Source organism: Cupressus sempervirens, chromosome 3 (genome assembly GCF_028749045.1).
Source record: "Cupressus sempervirens isolate cs-2001-9-10 chromosome 3, ASM2874904v1, whole genome shotgun sequence".
NCBI classification, from domain to species: Eukaryota; Viridiplantae; Streptophyta; class Pinopsida; order Cupressales; family Cupressaceae; genus Cupressus; species Cupressus sempervirens.
Window position 1 is genome coordinate 672285343 of NC_143120.1, and position 20469 is coordinate 672305811.

The 20469-nt window shown below is 35.7% G+C and overlaps 1 pseudogene; it reads left to right on the top strand.

The window, feature by feature from the left end:
• The window catches only part of LOC149568516 (monothiol glutaredoxin-S11-like), a 145130-nt pseudogene that overhangs the window by 7015 nt on the left and 117646 nt on the right, over window positions 1-20469 (top strand).

Genomic DNA, 20469 nt, shown 5'->3' on the forward strand with positions numbered 1-20469 from the left:
GTCTACCACTGAAGGTGACAGATTATCGTTGTCTTCTTCTTCCTATTGGGTCTGAGTAGTAATAGGGTCAATGATTTGGATCTCCTCACCTTGTACCTCATCACTGTTAGTTTCATCTTCATCAAACTGTTCACCAGGAGCCATGTCTTCCATCCACTTGTCAAATAATGTGTCATCTAGCCAATTGAATTGCAAAATATCCCTCTGTCTTTCCAGCACATATTCAGCTTCATTATTAATGGCAACAAATTCTTGTTTTAAAGAATCAAAGAATATTTGGGCCTTCACCATTTCTTCTGTTGTGGTAGCCCACCATGCATGCCCTGTTTCATTTATGACTTGATTCATTCTTAAATAGAATAAATCATCAAGTACTTTTTCCCATTCCTCTTTGCTTTCCAAATTATTTCTTTTGTCTAGGGCACGAGGAAACAAACTGAATTTTTGGCTCTTGTACTTGTTCAAGTAGCCTACTATTACTTTTTGCAAATGAATTCTTTTATTGTCAAAATCAACAAGATCAGAAATAATATCAAATGTTTTTTCAATTTGATCAAAAGAATTATCTATAACAGAGAAACACAAAAATGTTATTGCTTTCTCCCTTCTTACCCATTTATTCACAATAGGCTTTAGAGCCTCATCATTGGCTTTCAAATCCTCCCAAATACTGATCACCCTGGCCAACTGATCATAAATTAGCAGCCATTCAACTTTGTCCCCCAAATATGTGAGAACTTTTCTTAGTTTATCTTCATATTTGGATTCCAATTCTACATGTAAGGCCCACAATTTACCTTTTTCTTCTTTAAAATCCTTAGTAGCGTAATACTGTGGCTTTTGGGGTGTATCTGGTATTTCTGTGAGGGGGGTGGATTTGAAGGGTTCAACTGGGGGGTGAGGGTATGTTATTCTTGGCCTAGTGGATTTTCCCAATAGCTTGTTCTTAAGCTCAATTCTCTTTTTCACCTCTTTATTGTAGGCATCCACCACTGTTTCATACTTGCTCTGTAGCTCAGTCATTTCCTTTTCTTCCCTTTCTGCAATAGCCAAGGCAAATTGAGAATAATCCACATTCATGTGGGCTACCTGTACATGTGAAGTATCAACAACTCTCCTTACAATGATACTCCCTGTTAGTCCTGACTCATCAAGCTGTGATGGAGTAGACCTGGATCCTCTTCTTAATGACCACATAACAAGAGCAGCTTGGTCATTACTGAATGTAGTTCCCAAGAACTCCTTTTTATCTGGATCTTGAAATCCCAAATTATTTGACACAGAATTAAAAATCAACCCATCAACAATGTCCCAATTGGACAATAATAAAATATTTGCTGCCTTTACCATCTGTCTCCCCTCTTCAGGGGTTATATTTTGGAACTCTTGTATCATTTGTACCTTTATTTGATCCTGGACGGAGGCTTCATCCATTTCTGGATGTTCTGCTTTCATATTTTTACATCTCTCCTCAAAATTGTGCATGTTTGCCCTCCAAGAAAACTGATGGAAAGCCCTAGATTTTACAAAACTGTCATCAAACAAAAATTGATGACTGGCTTGTTCTAAAACAGGGTCTAATTCCCTTCCCCTGAAATCTGCTACAGTTAACTGAAAACTTGGCAGAGGAGGCTCCTGGGGGTTCCCTTCATCAATCTCTGCTTGGGTAACAAAAACTCCCCCTTGTGATCCAATTTGTTCAATTTTCTCATCAGTGAGCTGCTCCTCCCCAATTCTCATAGGGGTTTGGGAAGGTGAGTAACTTTCATCATGTGATTCCTCTTCCCTTATTATCCTTCTTCTCTTAGGAGAAGATTCAGGTGGCCTTTCCTCAAAAACAGCACTGGTAGATTCAACTATCTATTTTCCTTTATTCATAATGGACCTTTGATCCTAAATGACAGTATATCTTGATCTACTTTGCACAATTAATGGGCCTGCCCCTACATTGGGAGTGAAGCCCAATCTTCTCATTATTTCCCTGGCTTTATCTAGAAAAGAATCAATGAAATGTTGCTTCTTCTCATTCATTACCTCCATTATTTCGGGGAATGTACTCATAAGCTTATTTATTCTATCTGCAGTAGTCACAACATTATTGAGAGGGTTGTAATCTTTATCAACACAATTAATAAAATCCAAAACTTTTGAATATACTCTCCATTTTTCTTTCTTTGTTTCTTGCTCCTGCAGAGAGTACTCATTCCTTATTACATCTTCAGGGAAATAAAATTCATGCTGAACTAGATGAAGCTTGATTCTATGCCTAAGAGTAGAGTTAAAGAAATCTTCTGCATCACAAAAGCAAGAGTGAGATATTGCCATTTTATACTGATCCAAAAATTTGTAGAGGAAGACCCACCCTTCCTTGGTTATTATAAATTGGCGGGCTACTGTGCAAGTGGGAAAAATTGATCCTGTTCCCCTTTTGTGCAAAAAGGCTTCTTCCACTCCTCCCAACTACCACAAAAATTCGGCCACTCCTACCTTTAAAGGCACTTGGTAAGGTAGTACATGGGGTGTCCCTTTGAATCCATAAACTCTGATGACAGTTGAAACTGAATATGGGATGATATCTCCCCAATTATGTGAAACTTTCAGACTATGGGGTTTGTCCATAGGCCTAACAAGGTGCATTAGCGCCTTAAGAATTCTAGGATTGTCACTTAATATGAGGCATCTTAGTTTGGAGGCAAAGTGCCTATCAAATCTAACAAATCTAGCATTTTTTGCCTCTCCAATCATGTCTGCACTCCATAATTGAACTGGTAGTGCTTCCCCCTCTTGTTCTTTTTTTAGAACCATTTCTTTACCAAAGTATGTAGCCCCCTTAAACAAAAACATGTGCATCAATAGGGAATATAGGCCCCAAACCTTTTCAACCTTACCCTTTGCAATCCCCACCAATCCATTGTGAATCTCATCAGCCAGATAAGAAGAAAAATCAAAAATTATTTCCACATCGAATGAGGAGATTTGAGTGATCATATACATGAAGCTCACAGGGATAAAATCTTCTTCACCCTCTCCAAAAACTCTGCACAAGGTCCTGTATATATCTACTGCCCTGGCATTGAAGCATGATTTCTTGAAAGGTTCTTTAGAGGATGATGTTATTGCTGGTAGGGTTCCAATTCTGCCAATGTGGGCCTTCAGTGCACCTTGTCTAACTACATCCTTCTTTGACATATATTCTTTTTCTAACTCTATCAAATCAATGGGTACATGATACCTAGTGAGAGATCCCAAGCGAAAAACTTCCCTAATCTCTTATAGACTGACGGTGATTAGAATTTCACCATCTATTCTTCTCACTACCCTAGTGGCTTGATCATAATTCTTCACTACGGCCTCAAGGAGGTCATAATCCATGAATACGCTGGGAACAACTAGCTTTCCCAGGTCAAAATTTCATATATTGGCATGTGGGGCATACAATTTTCTTTCTACAAACCATTTCTTGAACAAATTCAAACCAGTTTGCGAGGTTTGAGCATCTTGGACCCAATTACCCTTATCATACAATCCATCAGCTATCCTCAACCTAGGGTTTAATGAGGTCAACCTCTTAACTTGCATTGTCTCTACAGTAGACTCATGTAGCAACTCAAGCAAGTCATCATGCACATTTCTATCCAAATAGTTTACTTGACCTGAAAATCCCTTCTTCGGAGGCATCTTGGATTATATTTTACAGAACTGAAAAACCTACAGAGATTATAGTAGTATTACTTACTTGAATTCTATCTTCATTTTCCTCTGTATTTCTGCAAACTTTTTGCGAACAGACTGCTTCACAAATTTTGCCAAACTTCAGCATGATTTCCTTCAGTAATTGCTTTTGCTCAGGAATAGCTCGAAATCTTTGCTCACGTAAGGTGAAACTGATGAAATCTTCTGTATTATACTCTATTTTTCCTCACATGTGAAGCTTTCATGTCTAATTAATACACAGAGTGGCACCATATTCTGCATTTAAATCTATGCCGTCGATCTTTAAAAATCCTATGATCACGGGATATGGAGAAAAACAACTAGGCATTGCACTTGACAAGTTGGTTAATTGATCCAATGAAAATTGCCCATGTACATAGCTCTTTCCTTGATGGTGCTTCTTTCTGGACCCACTGGCAACTGAGGACACATGTTAGCAGGTCGCTACTTCGCTATAGATAAAGAAGGATCACCTTGCCATAGCGAAGCAGTGATAGACATCAATCTGATCTTGATCTTGCAGATGATATGTTAGTGTACTTGCTTAGAAAGATAGTGGTGGGCCCTCATTTTCTACCTCGCTATACGTATCTATCTAGCAACTCTTCATGGCGAGACGATGATGGCCGTTGATCTGAGATTCTGGGTCATGGGTCCAGAGCATTGATGACGTAGGAGATTCTGCACTGTTGGCACCCAACAAGATTTTACTTTAGTCCTAGTCATTATCCACATTACTTGAGATCCCACTAGCTGCTGATTTTATGGTGCCTCGCTACTTCGCTAATGACGAGATATTAGAATTTTTTGATAGCGAGGTAGCGAGCTCCGACAACTTTAATAGATCTTGGTGCCGTGAAAAACAAGGACCCATCAAATCATTATTGCTCCTACCAACTGCTTCTGACAACAACAATTATTACTGGACACGCCACCTAGACAAATCATGGTTACTGATAAATTTTTGAGGCCATTATGTTTTGATTTCTTGGCACCTTGCTACTTTGCTAATGGCGAGATGACCAAATTTTTTGATAGCGAGGCAGCGAGACATTGGAAAAATCACCATTTTGATGCTGACTTCTGACTGCTTCCATTGGGTCCCTTTTCCTGTTCTGACAGTACTTGCCAGGTGTCCGTGACTGAATGATCGGCCAGAAAACAATTCTTCAACTGCCATGTCTTCATTTTGCAGTCCCATCTTATAACGTTCTGGCACTCGCTACCTCACTATACATAAAGAGTGCCCATGTTTTCATAGCGAGGAAATGACAATGGTGGATCTATTTAGATCAAACAGTTGGGAAATCTGAGAGGAAAAGTAGCTCGAGGCGCGGGAGATATAAAAGGAACAGAATATTCGCCTGATTTGAAAATTCAAACATTTTGCGCCCGGACAATTATGAATGGAAAGAAACATAGGGTTTTCATAAAAAAATTCAAAGGTTTGCAAACAAACAACTTATCTAGAAACCCTATTATCCATTAATGGGTACAATCTGACTTTTCTACATTTGGACAAAGGATTTCTATCATACAAAAAGTCAGACCAACACTGCTGTGTTGTATATGGTAGCGAGTGCTGAAGATCAATACCCTCTTGAGTTCAAAATTCTATTAGTCTTGCATTCACATACTCCCACCCATTATCTGTTTGAAGAACTTTGATGAATTCGACTTGAGCCTTGAAGCTGAGAATTTTTTCATACACTTCACTCTTATGAGCCATGAAGAAAACCCAAGTAAAGCGAGATTAGTCATCTATAAAGGTGAATGCATAGCGAGACTTGTCAAATGATGGCACTAGAAATGGTCACACCACATCACTATGTACCAATTCAAGAACACATTGTGCTCTCTAAGACTTCCCCTTTTCATACAATTTTTCTGGATGTTTTCCAAGTGAGCAACTTGAACAAACACCTTTTGAAAACTGAATTTGAGGTAGACCATTGACCATTTTCTTGCTACTAAGCTACTAAAGATATCTGTCATTGAGATGTCCAAATCTCTCATGCCACAATTTACTTTTTGCATTTGAATGTAATAACAAGGCTTGTGTATTTGATTTTGGCACAAAGGAGGAGATAGTGTAAAGCCTTAAAACTTGATTGGCTTCGTCAATTGCAATCATCGAGTCATCCTTAATGCTTTTCACTACCATTGAATCTGGAAGAAAGTCCACTTTATTACCACCTCCATAGTGAGTCATTTGGTAGATTGAAAGAAGATTAGAGGTAAGGTTAGTAGCATATAGAACATCCTTGAATGTTCTATTGTTCATCTCCACTTCACCTTTACCTTCAACTTTCACCTTAGTATCACACCTACAAAGATGTGCGGTACCTCTAAATCTATCATGGAAGAAAAATCTCGCTTTGATGCACCCATATGATGTGTGGCACTTGAATCAATGATCCAATCTCCCTGACTAACAATGTTTGTGAGTAAAGCATGCCCTTTGCCCTTAGAATATGAGGATGAGGATCCTTTCTCCTTATAAGCATTAGGTAGTGGAACATTGTGTTTCTTCATGATGTTCTTCAACTCATCAATCTGTTTGTGGTAACACTAATGTTCTTCATGACCCATCTTTTTACAATAAGCACATTTTTTCTTCTCCTTATTAGTGTCCCCCTTCTTGTTTGTATTCGAGGAAGACTTTCCTTATTGATTTGATGGTTGTGTTGTCTTTTTTGTATCCTCTTGTTTGGTATTCTTCCACTTCTTCTTTTTGCCGTTTCCTTTATTTGAAGTTTGAGTAGCTGAATTTAGAGAACCCTCATTATTAGCCACCAATGCTTTAGACTTAGACAACTTGAGAATTCCCATTGATTACAACTTCTTTTCTTCATTGTCCAACAGTTGAGCATAACCATCAAAAGTGACTTTCTACTAGGCAGCCCCTAATGTAGTCTTAGTGGTGTTGTAAGAAGAAAAAAATGTGGAGTACTCAAATAACAACTTATTATGAATGAGACAGATTAACCTATCATCTTTAATAGGACTACCACAATCATCAAGCTTTGTTCTTAATTCATTCAACTAAATGATGAAATCCTGTATAGAATCAAATGTCTTAGGATCTACGGAGACAAGCCGATCTTCAATTTTATAAACATCTTCCTCAATAACTTTACCATATAGGTTTTTGAGGGCATCCCAAGCTTCCTTGGATGTCTTATACTTCTACATCTGATAGAAGATCTTGTCTTCAACCCCCTTCATAATATCACTAGGGCTTTCCTATCTGCCATTTCCCAAGCAGTAACATTAATATCACTTTTAGATACTTGATCACCTATTGGTTTAAGAAGGGTACCATCTACATATTGAGAAACTTCATTATGCATTAATTGACACCACATTTTAATAGACCATGTAGCATAGTTATGTGGTGTTAATTTTGGAAACTTAAGATTTTCCATGATGTAAGAAATGAAAGATAACAAAAAAAAAAAGGAATACAACACCAAGAGCCACCCCCCCCTTTTCACTCAATCAAGAAACATGCCACCACCCCCCACAAAAAAAAAGAAAAGAAAGATTCTGGCACTTTATACTTAGTGCAATTACAATAGCCACTTCCCAATTTTGGCCTTTGTGGTCTTCTGATTTACTATTTACAACCTCCTTTTGGGGTCCAAATCTGAAACTAAGCAATGTACAACAATTTTGAAGCAATACAATGCAAAGAAAGGACCTAATTCTGAAAGTGATATTTATGTCCATACTAGCCTATAATCTAATTGTAGATTTAGAAAGTAGACAAAAAATTAACACTTCAAAAAAATTGAAACCTGATTTGGAGTCTAGATGAGCCTGTACGAAGTAATTGATGTTACAAAATGCAGGATTGGATAGGTGCAATCACCAAAAATTGAATTTTTGACAAATCTATACACCAAAACTAGAAAAGAACAAATCACTGAAAAGTTAAGGAAATTCTACTCAAAATTAAAAAAAAATTGCACTTGAGTTGGAGCCTGGATGACTGAGATATGGCCTCCTAATTTTGAATTGTCAAATCAAAAATGAATCTGGAGAGGGGTCAAACATAAGGTTAAATTTGATGTCCAAACAACCATCACAACAACTCAAATTTTCCTCTGGATGATGGTCAAATGACCATCAAATTTAACATAGTGAATCACTGACATAAACAAAAAATGGGCCCCACTGACTGACGTGACAAATGACATCATGATGATGTCACAATGATGTCAACACCATACGGAACGGTCTGACATGTTTACTAATTTGTATGCTGACATGGTAGGGCTGTAGGGGGTGCTGATGTGGAGATCATTTACATGGCAATGTATGGCTGCTGACAGGTGGTTGATGTGGCGAATCTGCCATGTCCTTTGTATAGTTTGTCTGACATGTGGCTGGGCGGGACCGACTAACTATTGTGCCACATAGTGCAGCACTGGCCATGTTGTGTTTCCTCCGAATTCCATGTGGCAGACTGTCTTGCATAGTTGGACGAGTGTTCGTGGTGAGGAGTTTACAGTGTTGGCCAGAAATGATCACCGGTGGGAGGTTCAGAATTGGCCGGTGAGGATAGATGAATCAGCGCCAACTGTTATCACGACCGGTGCTAAAATGATTTACCAGCATCAACTGTTAACGGTTGGTGGTGGGATATGTTTTGTCCCACATTCGCCGTGTGACCCCTACTATAGTGAATAAAAGAAATAGTCCGTGGGGCTAACGTAAACCAAAGTCGCTGGGTTTTGTGAGTGAAGGCCGCAGGTGTTGTGCAGAATGAACTGTTAGCGTGATTTGTTTAGCTACTGGTTGAGTGTCTACCAGTTGTATTACTTGGATTAAATGTAATATGCCAATAGGAAAAAGGAATATTCCCTATGAATATTCCTTACGGGGGCCAGGGTTTCACCACCCAGTTCCTGCAAAAAAAAATTCTCTGCAGGCCTGTGAGGCTAAAAATATTTTGTGAAAATAGAAATTCGAGAATGTTGAGAAAAAAATTAATAGATCCGAAAAAATAATTAAGCAGATCTGAAAAAGATCATATTGTACTTGCAAATCGGGCCTTTGGGTGTTGGTTTGCAAATTTCTTTTTGCCTCAAAATCGACTGTGGCCCAATATAGGCAAATTTATTGTTGATTTTCACTGAGTTGATGCTCTGAATGAAATGGTGAGGTCTGCTTTGGCTCTAGACACTCCCAATATCTATGGATTCTCTAGATCTGAGTCAAGGTGTCCTCAGAGAGGTGAAGCAAGATCAGTCTCCAATGGCTATGGAATGACGCCTCTATGGCTTTGATACCATGTAAGAATTTACCTTAGGAAAAAATTCACGCAAAACCAACAAGCACAATAACTAGCATAAAATACCAACAGAGTATGATCAAAATAACAATATGATATGCCTGTATATAAAGGCCTCTATGATGAATCTAGAATTCCTAGGAGTTAGCAACATGATAAGTCTTACAACCAGACACATGTCCACTAGGTGTGAGTTATCATACATTAAGCATAGGAGTTAGTGCGATGATGAGAGGATAAGCCTACAAGGGTGTAGTATATACAATTATGTTATAGACACCATGTGTTAAAATAATAGTGCAAATAACTATGTTGTCTCCATGATGACTCAACTGTTTATGCAAACTCCAGTGTTGTAGACACCATGTGCTAAATTGGAGTTTCTTACTCTTGTGTTGTCAATAAGACAACTCATATGAGTATAGAAACTCCTAGGTGTCTAACCTAATAAATAATAAAATAATGCATTTATCTAAGTAAACTTAAGTAAAGCATAAATAATAATTATTTACACTAACAATTTTATCTTTCACAATTCAATTTTCCTTTCTCTTATGGTTCTACCCCTTTCTCTTGTTACATTATTCTTCATTACATTACTCCCCCCTCCCCCCCACCTTTATTATTCAACTTTTTTTTATTGTATTTTCTGTATTCTACCCCTTGCATTTCCATATTCCCCCCCTTGTATTTATTCTTTGTATTCTCCCCCTTTTTGGCATCAAGGAAAAAAGGGTATATAAGGATTAAGCTCCATATTTTACATAAATTCTCTCCCCCTTGGGTACATCATCCTAACAAAGTGTATGAGGGTTGTAGTGGCTTATAGATTCTCAAATATTTCCTTATATCAATCTCTTGCTGTGTTTAATTGTGTCTCCCATGACTCCTTCAGGTGAGTAAAAGTGAGTATTGCACTCTTGAGCTTCACCAATTTTTGATCAATTGCTCCTTTTTTTCTTTATCAATGGCTTGGCTAATTGAGCTTTTGCATCTGTTAGATGTTTACTAATGATCCCTACTAGTGGAGATAAGAAACATTGAAGTTCCATCAATTGAAAAACTTTCTTTTCTTCTTATTCTCTTAATTGATGTACCAAATACATGGTACACTAAATATTTGTTGTTCTCTATGAGGCTAATGCTATTAATGGATTGTAAGATTGATTGGATTCATCAAGATCCTATTGATCTTTCTCTCTTATCTTTTCATGATCCCTAGTTAAGGTGTGTGACGTGCATGAATTTTGAATACATGGATTATATCTTTTAATTCATCTAATGTTTCATATTTCAATGATGTTAGTTCCCCTTTCATGTCTTCAACAAGACTTATTTATTTTGACAAGTTTTTCATTAGAACCATTTATTCAAAGACCTATTTTATCTTCTTAGCCTTTTCATAGATATGATTGATTTTCTGTTGACTTGACTTATCAAATCATATTCTTTCTTGAATCGGGATTCAGGTGCGTTCTACTAAACTATGTCCCTAAACTTGACCAATGTGCTCTCCCTTTCATGTCTCTTGCTAGACAATTTCTTTATTTTGTATTTCTTCTTCTTCTTGGGTGGCCTGTCCCATTGTATCTTTTGGTGTATCCATTACATTCAATTTTTTGTTCTTCATCTACAACATCCATCTTTTGACCATTTTCTTTTGTCTTTTCTCCTTCCTTTTTATCTCTATGTACTTTATGTGAAATAATGGTCACAATTTGACCTTTCTTCTTTTCTACATCCTTTGAACTTAAGTCCATCATCAAGACATCAATAATCTCTGGATGAATTTCATCAGCATGTATGCCATCTTGTTGTTGTTATTTCATCTCTAGTTGTGTTGTTTTGGATTGTTCCCACTGAACTTCTCCACTCTCCTTGGGTTCCATGTTCAAATCTTGACTCATTTAAGTCCTTTTCTTATTTTGTGTAGCAACCTATTCTACTGACTACTTTCGTGAACCCTTTGGTTTTGTTTCCTTTTCTGATTTTTTCTCCTTTGGCTTCTCCTATGTTAGTTATTTTTCATCATTCTTCATCATCAAGATTTTTCCCTATTTAGTGTAAACTTTTGACCAAAAACTTCTTTGCATTTTAAAATGCTTCTTTCTTTATACCTATTGTTATTAGTGCTACATTAACAAACATGTAAAAATCCTTTTTGCATGAGTTCAATAATGTGTCTCTCTCATCATCATCCAAGTCAGTTCTTATTTTGGCTAAAGCATCATCTAGCATATTCTTTCACTCAAGTATTCCTTTTGACCATATTTCTCCTATCATTGCATAAACTTCACTGGGCACCAGTGTTTCAATGAACTCTGGTGTTCTATTGAACACTCTTAAACTTACTAATGCATCATTTACAATTTTATTCTTATTTTCTTTGATGAACTTAAAAAAACTAATTTTCAATGTATTATAATTGTCATTATTGTCCATATCATCAATAATATTCTTAAATTTAAGTTTCTTACCATATTTCGGCGATTTGAGACTCTCTATCTCTATTTCCTCTTCAAATTCTTCTTCCTTCAGTGAAGTTGGAGGTTTCTTCTTGTCCTTCTATGAGGTTTTCGTCTTGTACATTTCTACCATTGGATATTTTATAGTAGTGGGGATGTTCTTCTTGGTGGCTTTCTTCTCCAGTTCTAGCTTAGGTGAGGAATATCCTCTATGAGTTTCATCGCCTTCTTCCAATATGTCTTCTTTGATTTGTTTCATTGTTTGACTTATGCTCTTCTTTTTCTTCTACCTCTTCTCCTCTGCAATTACTTCTTGTTGCTCATTTAGCTCCTTTATTTTCTTCTCAGATATGCCAAACCTTTGTTATTTCTAGTTAATTAGCATTGTTAGTAGCTGATCAGTATGCTTCCTTTTTAATTCTTCATCAACTTAATAACACAATTTGGTCAACCAATGAGCTTGTGTTTGAACCATTTGTAATATATACATGCCTATGCTTTCCAAGAAATAAATTTATCTTTTGTAAGCCATAATCAAGTTTAAGGGTATCCTCCTTCTATGCATCTCTTACAATTTTTTTTGAAATATGTTTCAAGTTGATCAAGGGTATCATTGACCAACCTACTATACATATTAGTGTTTTGTGATGCAATGCCATTCTTTTACTTCCACTAAAATTTTACAAATCCAAGAAATTCCACTTTGAAATAAAAGAATATACAAACTAATATGTCACCATATTTGAATGTGTGCACTAATCTCCCTCTTAATCTTTTTTAGATCCTCCATCATCTGTATATATAACAACCCACTTAGGTTAAGTGAGGTTTTTTTAGTGATTATTTGGTGCACCCCATACATCACTCCACTTTGCATGTCATTGACCCATCTCAATTGATACAGCTAGTGAGAAATCACCATTGTTGCAAATTCAACCTTTTTATTTGTGATGTCTTTCAATGAACACATCCTATTATTATGATGATATCCAATCAAATTTTCCACTTCAACTGGATTCTATTTCTTGATAGTCAAATATGTTTTGGTTTTGCTAAACCCTATGACCCTTTCAATTGCCTACATTGTGATGTTGTAGAGTTTTTAAGTCACATGTACTCACTATGTACCCTTCTGAGATCAAACCTGACCCACTCATCCTTGAAATAATTTGCGATGTCCACTTCATGAGCTAGGGTTATTTCTTCCAAATCTTCAAAACCTAGTTTTATTGTGTCAGGAAAAAACTCCTCATACTTCGAATGGATTTCCCTGTCCCCCAACTCGATTGTCTTTTCCTTTAGTTAGTCACTTACATATTCAACTATTAATAGATTGCCTTAGAGTCAGGATAGGGATTCCATCACACCTTTATCATCTGCACTCTTAAATATTGGTTCATAGACTGGCATATCATTCTCTTTTCCATATACTAGTTCAACATCATATACTTTGGAATATTGTTCCTCTGCCATTGGCGAATCAATACATTGATATGATTCCTTTTACACACTTGACTACACTTATTTGGTTCTAATGTTTTTGATTAAGGAAAACATGTTTTGAAGGGTGCCTAAAACCCTTTAAAAATTACAAGATATTCATTGAAGCCCAAACCAAATAAAACAACAACCCAAGGTGAAATAGGTCACCAACCAAGACAACATGACCATGGTAGCATCATAGATAACACAATACACTACAACCACAAAAATAGGTTTTGACTAGACACTTGAAACCCCATGGTGAAAAGGGGAAAAGACAATAAATCTCTACCCTTGTTAGACTACAAAGAACTATAGGACAAAAAAGCTAGGAGAGCCAAAAATAGGATAGCCTCATCAGGCTTTCCCTTTTGGTCCCATCTTTTGAGAATGTAATGCCATATCAAAAGAGGGATTGGAGGGCTTGACCTTTTTTCCTTTTACTATGGTCCATCCATCCTCCACCAAACTAGTAGCCTTCTACCACACAAAGTTAGCAACACTACAACCAACCCCCAAAACCTTCGAAGTTGGAGAAGAAAACCTCAGCAGAAGAAGGGACAACAGTATCCAGATACAGACTAGCAACAACCTGAGAAGGAGCCATAAGAGGAGCCACCATCAAATTGCCAATAATAGGGATAGAAATATCCAGAGATGGACCAACAGTAGCCTAAGAAGGAGTCACAGGAGGAGCCACTGTCGAATCACCAGTAACAGAATTTGAAAGAGGGTGAACAGATGAGGTCACCACTGTTGGGGCAATAGATAGGCTATCAGAGACAACAATCAAAACCTCCACCAAAGTATCCTGAGAAGAGTCACCATCCCCTGTAGAAGGGACCTTCTAGACTGTGTAGTGATCATCTGAGACCCTCTTCCACCAAGAAGTGGACTTTTTTGGTCTAGATTTATCAGAGGAGCAACTGGTAGCAAGGTGGCTTGTCTTGTGGCATTTCCTACAGTGAAAGGGGAAACCCTCATAATCAAGATGTTGAATCCAAGATCCAAGAGGAGAGGCCAACTTAATCATTTTTGGGAGTCCCTTGGAAATGTCGATCTCAACCAAAATGTGAGCATACATCATCAAAACACATTGGATGAAGCCGTATCAACTATCAAGAAGTCTCTAAGGGCTTCCCCCACCACCTCTAGGACAAAATCTACCCAAAGGTGAAGGGAGAGATTTGAAAATCTAACCCACAGAGGGGTCTTATTAAAAGATTCTATCAACGGGTCAAAATCCTTATACCAAGGTATAATTTGGTTCTAATGTTTCTTGTCACTCTCTTGCTCAGATTTGCATGAAAATCACACTTTTGATAGCTATGGCTTTGAAAATATGAAAAGCTCTTAAGTTCTCAGATTTGCAAAGTAATATTTACTATTCAATGTGCCTATATATAGATCCAGCATAAAAAGTAACATTGAGATTTTAATGGCAACCACAACTCTTACCTACCTCTTCCTCTGTGCAACAAATGCTTTCTGACCACACACCTAGTGGTAAAGTTTTAGTGTTATTCTTTTCTTGTCTAAGTAATGTTGAGATTTTAATTTTAACGACAACTCTTACCTACCTCTACCTCTTTTCAACAAATGCTTTCTGGCCACACATCCAATGATCAAATTTTAGTGTTATTCTTTTCTTGTCTTCACAAGAAAAGCATGACCATCTCTCATTATTCCAAGACACCACTCTTCATAACCTACTAGTTTGCATGTGAGGATCATTACAAGACTTAAGTTTCTCATGCAACCCTTTAAGACTTTCAAGTTTAACCTGATTGGGAAGTCTCACCATTCACCACTGAGTTCACAACCTCTCTAGGTTTGATCTCAGCTCCTTCCTCTTTCATCTAGGTCCAAACCTTCGCAAATTCCTTGCTGACTTTTGTAATAGAAATGATTTTTTCTTTTCCTTTCTCGCTATTATGTTATTGGTCCAACAATTTTTGGCAATTTGACCAATCTTATGACATATGTAGCATGACATGACTATATTTTTCCATGGTCCAATATTGTTGCTATAGCCCATCATTATATTTTAGTGGGATGCATAGTGACCATAATTTCTATAGGTAGAGAGAACCTATCATACACACTTGATATTTTATTTTTTCTCCCCATCCTTGGAGATGTCAGTTTCATTCGATATTTGTATCCATAGTCCTTGGATTTATGACCATACCTATTACAATGGTGATAGTAACCTTCCACTCTTGCCTCATCTACAAGATCTATGCACTCATGTGCACGATGTCCACACCGATGACAAATATTGTAGTAGCCTCTATAGGTATGTTGAATATTGGGTACTGTTTGCTTGTACCAAATTTTTTTTGACATGCATTATACTTTACCACAATAATAAAAAGTAGGTTTTTTAATGAATATCTTTCTTTGGTGTCTTCTTATTATTTATTTTGTTTTAGTGTTTTATTCCTAAAATCTCTCCTTTCTCTGTTGTGTTGATTCCTTTGAATCCTAAACTACTTGAGCTTGTAGTTTTTCTTGAGATATAAGTTTCTCTTCCAATTTCCTGGTGCTTTCATTGGATTTTATTACTCCTTTTTTTCCTCTATGATGTTTTTTGACTCATCCATCAGTTGATGAATGTACTTTTCCACCTGCTTCGCTTCTTCATTCAAAACTTCTAAGTATTCATTTTTTTCATGACAGTGTTCTTGTAAGACATCATTTTCTTTCTTGATATTTCAATGTTCTTCTTTCATCATGGATATTTCTTCTTCTTTTTCTTTCACTAAATCTTTAACTTGTTGCTTCACTTCTTGAGCTATTTTCAGTTCTTCATAGGCTTGGTCTCTTGCAAGGATGTCATTCCTTTCTCATCCTGTGCTTCACTCATTCTTACCACTAAATGTTCTTGTTCCTTTTTCATTGTCATGATGATAAAGATTATAGTAGCCTCTATAGGTATGTTGAATACTTGGTACTATTTTCCCATGCCAACAAAATTTTGACATGTATTCAACTTTACCACAATAATATAAAGTAGGCTTGTTGAATGAACTATATTTCTTTGGTGTCTTGTTATTATTTATTCTGTTTGAGTCTTTTATTCCTAAAATATCTCCTTTCTCTATTGTGTTGATTCCTTCAAATCCTAGACCAGTTGAGCTTGAGATTTACCCTTGAGATTTATGTTTCTCTTCTAGTTTCCTTTTGCTTTCATTGGATTTTATCAATCTCTTTCCCCCTCTTTGATGTTCTTCAACTCATCCATTAGTTGATGTATTTACTTTTCCACCTATTTCCATTCTTCATTCATGACCTCTAACTATAGTTTTTTCATGAAAGTGTTCTTGTAAGACGTCATTTTCTTGTTTTCTATATCAATGTTATTCTTCCATCATGGATATTTCTTCTTCTTTTTCTTTGAGTAAATCTTTAGCATATTACTTCTCTTCTTGAGCTATTTTTAGTTCTTCATAATCTTTGTCTCTTGCAAGGATGCCATTCCTTTCTCATCCCGTGCTTCACTCATTCTTAATGCTAAATTTTGTTATTCCTTTTTAATTGTCCTAATAGTTCTTGTTAACTTTCCATGCTTAGCCATGATTTTTGAGATTGCATCCTCTTATTATTCATAACCACTTTTCTCTTCAATTTTCTTTATTAGTACTTGGCTTTCACCTATCTTCTTCACTAGTTTATTTGTTTTTACTCAGGATTCTCTCAACTTGTCTTTTAACTCTTGAATACTATCTAAGGCATCATCAAGCTATCTCTGAAGTCTAGTGGCTATAATTTGATCTTTCCTCAAGTTGTAAGGTTTGTTAATTCTAGGGTATGTGCTTTGATACCAATTATTTTTCCTAATTGGTACTCAGGGGGGTGAATTAGTACCACTCACTCTACCCATTTTGAGAACAACCTTGTTCACTCCTTGATACTAACAATAACAAGTTTAATACACTAAAACCATGCAAGATCACATAGAGAAGCATATGTGGAGGATACATATAATTTTATGTGGAAACCCATAGTTTGAGGGTGAAAACCACAATGGGAATAATAAACCCACTAGCATTTCCTTGCAAGTAAAGGGTTCCTATTAAATGCTTATATATGTTCCTTTTGAGAACTCATCTAATTAGGAATGGACATAATCTGTTAAGATTTCAACATCCTATTCAGGTTACATTGTTAGAGGATTTTGATTGGTTTTTAAGAGATACCATGTGAGAATTTTTCAAAGACTTATTATAAGTCTTCCTTGTTAAAGGCTTACAATAGTTTCAATGTTAACAAAGAAAACTAAAGATTAGATAAAACTATGTGAAAAACTTGCCTTATAGTCCACTATGATACTCCATGAAGATTATGTAATCTCCTTCCTTTAGCCTAAATTTTCCAATGAATGGCATCTTTTCAATACTTATTTCTCATGGATGAGCACCGATTTGATATTAGTTCTTAGTTCTTTCTATTTTGTCTATGTCCCACAAATCTCTAATCATAAAATTAGCACCAACCTCTTCAAAATGAAGTTCAAGTGTCCTTAAATCTGCTCATCCAATCTAGGTGTCAAAACCCTAAAATTATCCCACTCAAATCTATTGGCAATTTGGATAAAGATATATATTAGGGTTTTCATTTGTAGAAACACATAGCTTATTTTGAGAAAAAAAATGAAAGGATAATTTTAGATCATAATTATTCAGAGAATTATTTAAGTACATATCAACAAAATAGTGTACAATCAACCTATTTTGTTTAGCACAATTGACTAGAGGCACTTGGGCTTATTTACACTTATAGAAAGGAAGGACATGGTGTGTATGATGTGTGGGTAAAAGACCTTAAAGATTGGATATGTACAAAAGGAGTGATTGCAACTTTTCTAGGTATAGGTCGAAAAGATAAACATAGTTAAAGGTAGAATGAAGATCTTTTGGTTAAGGAATTACTTGACAATTTTGGGATGACATCCTAGATGTTAACTCGCACGTGAAAAAAGATAATACAAAAAAATTAGAAAAGTATCAAGCAACAAGGCTAACATAACAAAAATTTTGGTATAAAGGAAGAACATGCTGGTTTAGCAAATTATGAAATTGTATTGTAATGATATAATATTTGAATGAACACTTTCTTTGATCAATATAGATGTGAATTTGATGCTAGTATAGAGGAGTATGGTTGTATGATCAGTTTTGAAGAAGGAACGAAAATACAGATGAAATATTGAAGATATCAATACTATATAAAGGTTTTTGTATCTATCTCTATTGATAACATTGTAAAGTTGTATTTGCTTGTTTCAGTAGTCATCTCATCTTGCATATTTTATATTGTTTAACAACTCTTAATAGGGTTGAGGCTTCTAACAAGACCTAGTCCTCTAATAAGGATAGATAGAATGTATAGATGTAATAGACTCCTAATAGGGTCAACATCTTTCACACGACTCTTTTGATTAGTGGATCATTTTGTGGGTACCATCCCCACTGGGGTTTTCCCTTGTCGAGACTTTCCTTCATTAAAAAATGATGTAATGAGTTTCTTTGTCTTATGGTTATGTTTAGTTTTTAGTTTGATTATATATGCAAGTTTAAAGATTGTTAATAATATCAATTGGGAAAAAGTCTATAGAAAATTGATTCACCCACCTCTCAATATTCCTTATTTCTAACACTTGGTATTATAGAACAATTATTCAGAGGGGGCTTAGCATCTCAAGTAAGATATCTATGGATATGGTTCAATTTCAAAATAATGTCGAGGAATCTCTTGAGGAACTTTGTATAGTTACAAAGTATATAAATAAATTGAAAATCAAACTTATAGATGCACATGACTTTTTTTAGAAATTAAAAGAGAAGATTAGATCATCTAAATTGAAAAATAAAGAGTCACATGATCAAATCAAGGACACTAAAGCAATTTCAAGAATTACAAAATAAAATGAGATTCTAAAACATGAGCATGATGGAAGATGAAAAGAAAAGTCAATTAGATTTGAGATCTGAGAATGCATATCTTTAATCCAAACTTACCAAGGTGATATCTAAACTTGAGACTACAAAGTTATATTATAAAAAACTTGATAAGTACAACACAATTATAAAAGGAGAGCTTACACAAGCAAAGATACATCTTGAGAATTTATATTCAAGCATTGAGAAACTTGATGAAAAAAATTATGGCACAAAGACCCGTTGGAGACAAAACAAGAATTTCATATGTTGAAGGAGAATCATTTAAAATATTTAAAGGTACTAAGGAATAATATCTAGTGATCCAACAACCTAAACAATAAGAATATAAAGAAGTACCTAATCAACTTGAACAACTTGAAGAAGTAAAGAGACAATTCAATGGAAGATGCTTTGCATGCAATCAATTTGAACACATGAAGGACTCAATAGGTAAGTATATTAAACCCTTTTTAGTCATTTCTATAACATCTTTTCTTATGGACATAAACATAATGAATGTAGGAATATTATATATAATAATGATAATATAATGTATGAGAGTACTAACCCTACAAGTAGTAAACCATTGATAGGAACAAATGTCATAAGAAATGGAGATATGTGTCATAAGTGAAACAATTTTGGGCATGTTGCTAGCGATTGTAGACTAAAGACTAATAAATTCGGACCTAGATATAGAAACATAGCTATAACATGTTAGATTTGCAATAATTTGGACCATACAATAATATTTTGTAGAATGAAAAACATAGACTGTTGGAACAATTAGGAGAGATAGGATGCTGGGAAGGGGAGGGGGGGCGGGGGGGGGGGGGGGGGGGGGGGGGGGTGGTGGGTGGATGGGTGAATAAGTATCCTACAAAAATTTACCTTTAAATTTTTTTAGAACTTTTCCTTTTCCCTTTTGCAACATAGTAATCACTAATATTTTATCACGATACTTTTAAAATGAAAATAACATAACTAATTCGACATTCACCAACTATTACAAATAAGTTCATGAAACATAACACATAACACATTCATTTGGTATCATAAAAACCCTTAATTAGAGGGAAACCTATAGTGGGGGTGGTACCCATAAATCCATCACTACTATAGTAAGATGGTGCCTTGTTAGGGCTACAATGGTTTGTCACTTTTGATGAATTAATAAGTTAGAAGTATGCAATAAGATCTATAAGGATATGTTAGAAAGTAAAGTGCACCAAGATAGTTGAGAAGGGAGGGGGGTGAATCCGTTATCTTATTAAAACAACTCTCAATATCCTTATTAAATCTAAAACATGTTAACAATAGATGCAACCATAGAAATATTACCATACATAATAACACTAGATTTTTTAACTAGGGAAACCCTTGACCAGAGAGAAAACCCTAGTGGGGAGGGTACCCACAAAATGATGTACTAGTATATAAAATCCTTGTAAGAGGATGGACCCTATTAGAAGTCAATGAAATTGTTATAAATACATAATACTGGGGGGGGTGGTGAATCAGTATTATATACACTTTAGCCCAAAACTGGATATTATTAATTACC